Genomic DNA, 5,082 nt, shown 5'->3' with positions numbered 1-5,082 from the left:
AGGTGGGAGGACGTCCCAAGGCAGCCTAAAACTAAATCTAGGTCGTACAAGGCCAATGGGCCCAAGTGGAGGTGATGTAACACCTTTGGACTTGTAGTTTGACTCGGATTCTGCTGCAGCATCAGATTGTTTCGTCCACAACTCAACGCTCCGGACGAATTTGAAGGTGATTCCAATTGGGTTGGAAAGTGCACGAAATCTAGTTTCCAACAAAAAAAGATTCACCCAATTCGGAGTCCATATGAAAAACTTGTGTGCGTTTTGAGTTAGGTGTGTCTGTGCAGTCCGAATCTGAATCCAGAACGTGAGAGACTTGGACTCTATCTTCTCTTGGGCCAAAAGTGACGTGAGAGAACTTTTTGGACAGGAAATAAACATCTCTTTCTTCCTTATCTTCATATGTGGATTGTACAAATGTCCCATACACCTGCAATTAGACAAAACACAAAAGTGTGTGAAGTATTTTTGTTCTGGATAACATAAATAGATTATTGAATAGTTTGCACTAGAAATCACCTGACAAATATGCATATATGCAATATTTTTGGTCATATCCAAGGTAGTCATGTCCTCATCATCCTCCCCTTCTTGAAAATAAAGCCGTCCTCGGCGTTGCTTAATCTGAAATGTGGCTAACAAAAGAGACAAGGTGTACATGTTGTATATGTATATGTCATCCATTTTTACTTCCCTTGATTTTTGCATATATGACACATGAATAGATGAGTAACTTGCATAGTTCATAAAATCTAAAGCCAAAAAATTAGCACAAGAAGTAGAAGGCATGAAAATATTGTAACTCAGTTTGCACATATAAGTGAAGTTCTTATTCATTTCGAAAGATTGACAATGTTCATCATTAAACCATCCCAACATTGGTGAATAAACCTTACTTGCATCAAATTTACATGCTACAACATGCTTAAATAAGCAAACATGCAATAATTCATTCAACACAAAATCATCACCAAGATTAGAGGTCATATCAAAATGATTAAACATTGGTTCTTTTGCATCAATAGTTAATTCAATGGGTGCACTCAAAATTGTTGGTATTTCAGTTGTTTGATCACATGGCAAAGTCAAATTATCAACGTAGTCCTCTAAAATAGGTGGTGTGATCAAAGTAGTGGGTAGCTCATCAGATGGTGCATTCAAATTGACAAGGCATTCATCATTCTCATGTAGAGATGGAAGATAAGTACCTTTGTCATTACCTCTTATGATCAACTCAGATGATGTAGCCACTCTCGGGGGCGATGTGTCACATGGTGGAGGTGATGTAGTCCTGGCAACAACGGATGTGGTTGTCATAGTATGCCTAGTAGTTGAAGGAACAATCATATCAACTCTTGGAATGTGCACTGTGCGCTTGTTCTCCTCGTGGCCAACACGTCGTTTTATTTCCTGTTCAGCTTTGCAAGCAAGATGAAACAAATGGTCCATAGGATAACACTCTTCATGAATTAGTATCTCTTGAATATCACGGTTTAATCCTCCCCAAAATCTATCCATAAAATCATCTTCACTTTCTTCTAAAGAGGAATGCAACAAGGTAGTTTGTAAATCATCATAATATTTTGTTACAGTTTCACTACCTTGTTTTAAGTGTTGCAACTTCTTAATCATGTCACGAGTATAATAAGCAGGGACGAAAGTATGTCGCATGGCAAGTTTCAAATCATCCCAAGTAGTAGGTATATAATCAGGGTGTAACCGACAATATTCACTCCACCAAACCAAAGCATAACCAGTGAAAGAACCAACCACAACCTTAACCTTTTTATGTTCATCGAAATTATGGGAAGCAAATATATTTTTTATGTCGAACTCCCATTCAATATATAAAGGAGGTTTAAAACGGCCATTAAATGGTGGTATAGATACATTAACCTGATCATGTGCATTTGGATGTTTGTGCACCTCTCGTGACGGTTGTGGTATTTGCAAAGGTGGTGGCACGTCTCCCGCGATCGACAAAGCCCATGAATTGACTCTGGATCCTGTCATGATTAGTAGAACAAGAAACAAAACCCAAAAATAATGTTCCTATAACTACTAGGATGTGGTGGTAAAACGCTCACAGTAAAGCAAATATCAATGTCTTACAAGTTCTTACCATGCAGCAGGCGGTGATCGGCAACCAGCGGTGTCAAGTAACTCCGAATATTGAGTAAAGCGATTGCCAGGGGAGCGTACGTATACACGGTGTAGAAATATGTGGAGCTGGGTTGGCTATATATGGTAGCAAAAGATTAGCAATAATCAATTCAAAGATGCAATATTGAATAAACGCTCAACGACGGTACTGTGCTGGTCCCAGGCTAGACCGGACTAGAGACGCGAGCCTAGAACACTAATGAGGTCACGGCGTAGCACAACTAGCATCAATGAAGGATACTAAGTAGCTCTTGACAGCAAGATATAAGTGAAGATCACAACGGCAGTGAAGATAATGATGAAAAACAACTGCCAAGCAGGATATACAACAACTCTCTCTCCAACTTTCCTCTTGAAAAGTTTGAGACAATTTTCTGATAAATTCTTTCAAAGAATGCTACTAACTCAAGCTTTCCAATGCAAAAAGAATCACTCAATTCCGAGTTAATATGAGGAGTCAAAGAATTCTAAAACTGGCCTGAAAAATTGGAACAAGCTGTGTTCACGAACTTCGGAGGGCAAAAAGACCTATTTAGAAGCCGATTTTGAGGTGTCAAATATTGAACTAGCTTCTGCAACTATTTAGATGTGGCTCGTCGCTAGCTTCAATTTGAGTACTCACGGAGACAAAACGGACTTCGTATGAGTAAGATACACCTGTTTTACTGAATAGTGCGCAAAACAGATTCCAATCCGAATTCAGGTACGAGATTGATTCTAGATAGATCCGATTTTTTTTCTTCTCTCTTTTTTTTTCTCACGTTTTTTTTTCTTTTTCTTCTCTCTCTTTTTCTTTTTTTTTCTTTCTTTTTTTCTCTCTTTTTTTTTCTCTCTCTTTTTTCTCTCCCTTTTTCCAAGACAAACTAGATAAGATGCAGATTGGATCAGGTGAAGATGTGAATGACCTCAACTATGATTATGACAATGAACAGTGCATAGCACGTGGTGGAAATTAATAGATGGGATGGTGGACGGCGGAAGGGATAATGATGCAGCGGTGGCGTAACTAATGTGAACAGAACTCGAAACTCTAAAGGAACTAGACACTAAGACCAGCAACTCGACACGACGATGCAACCGATAATTCAACTATGCAAGCAATGAAAAGAAAATTGCAAAGGCTCAGACTGGCTTGGACCAAGGATGAATAGTTCTAACTCTTTTTTGTGGCTTTTTCTTGGACAATAGGTAAGAAAATAAATCTAATCTAAGAAAACTGGAAATTCTCACCGAGCAACCTGAAAACTGATACCACTTGATAGAGGCGGGGGTGTCCCGATCTTTCGATGAGATGATAACTATCGATTTGGTGAAGATGACTTTGACGATCCGACTACAAACGTGCACGACGTTGCGCCTTAGCAATCGCTAAACCAACTCAGAAAGGTTATTGACCACGCTGGAGCACAATCAACCTGACCACGAAGGTCTATTCCTGCAAGCAATCGAAGAACAAGCAAGAATATGATAAAAGCAATCTGAATATTGCGAGTATATATGAAGTATTGATAAAGGTGGGGATCCGGAAGCGGTCTTGGTCTGGTCGTTGGACACAAACGAAGTACACGAAGTTGCAATGGCTAACTTTTAACTAAACAAATCCCAAGGAAAAGCTACTAGATGGATCTACTTATATAGGAGCAAGGGGTGGAGGCCAAGGAGGTGGGAGGACGTCCCAAGGCAGCCTAAAACTAAATCTAGGTCGTACAAGGCCAATGGGCCCAAGTGGAGGTGATGTAACACCTTTGTACTTGTAGTTTGACTCGGATTCTGCTGCAGCATCAGATTGTTTCGTCCACAACTCAACGCTCCGGACGAATTTGAAGGTGATTCCAATTGGGTTGGAAAGTGCACGAAATCTAGTTTCCAACAAAAAAAGATTCACCCAATTCGGAGTCCATATGAAAAACTTGTGTGCGTTTTGAGTTAGGTGTGTCTGTGCAGTCCGAATCTGAATCCAGAACGTGAGAGACTTGGACTCTATCTTCTCTTGGGCCAAAAGTGACGTGAGAGAACTTTTTGGACAGGAAATAAACATCTCTTTCTTCCTTATCTTCATATGTGGATTGTACAAATGTCCCATACACCTGCAATTAGACAAAACACAAAAGTGTGTGAAGTATTTTTGTTCTGGATAACATAAATAGATTATTGAATAGTTTGCACTAGAAATCACCTGACAAATATGCATATATGCAATATTTTTGGTCATATCCAAGGTAGTCATGTCCTCATCATATCTTGTAGTAACAAGATCAACGGGCAATGATTATATGATGGCAAGTGTATGTAGTTATCCATAGGGATGTATCAGTGGCGGGGAATTGCAAAAGCAACGGGCACAAAGTCTCGAGAGGATATCGAAGAGTATCTTCAAAATCTTCTGGTGCAGTCGGCGATCATCTTGACTGAAGGGGCTCTCCGATGGAAAGTGTTTTCGAGAACCTAAAGTTAGATTTTAGTAAAATTCATTTAACCCGAATAGAAGAGAGATCAGAGTCCCAGAGTAAAGACGAGGAATAAAAGATCCTAATACAACCCAATGGCGACGTGGGCCCATGGGCCGCACAGCCATGTTAGTAAAAGTTTTGCCATGACTAGACTCAACTTCGGCCAAGGAGTTTGGAAGGGGGATTCCTACAGGCAGTCGGCTCTGATACCAACTTGTAACGCCCCCGATTCAATCGTACAATAATCATGCACGCAAATGTGTACGATCAAGATCAGGGACTCACGGGAAGATATCACAACACAACTCTACAAATAAAATAAGTCATACAAGCATCATAATACAAGCCAGGGGCCTCGAGGGATCGAATACAAGTGCTCGATCATAGACGAGTCAGCGGAAGCAACAATATCTGAGTACAGACATAAGTTAATCAAGTTTGCCTTAAGAAGGCTAGCACAAACTGGGATACA

Source organism: Triticum aestivum, chromosome 2A, assembly GCF_018294505.1.
Source record: "Triticum aestivum cultivar Chinese Spring chromosome 2A, IWGSC CS RefSeq v2.1, whole genome shotgun sequence".
Taxonomy (NCBI): Eukaryota; Viridiplantae; Streptophyta; class Magnoliopsida; order Poales; family Poaceae; genus Triticum; species Triticum aestivum.
This window is presented reverse-complemented; position numbering follows the sequence as displayed.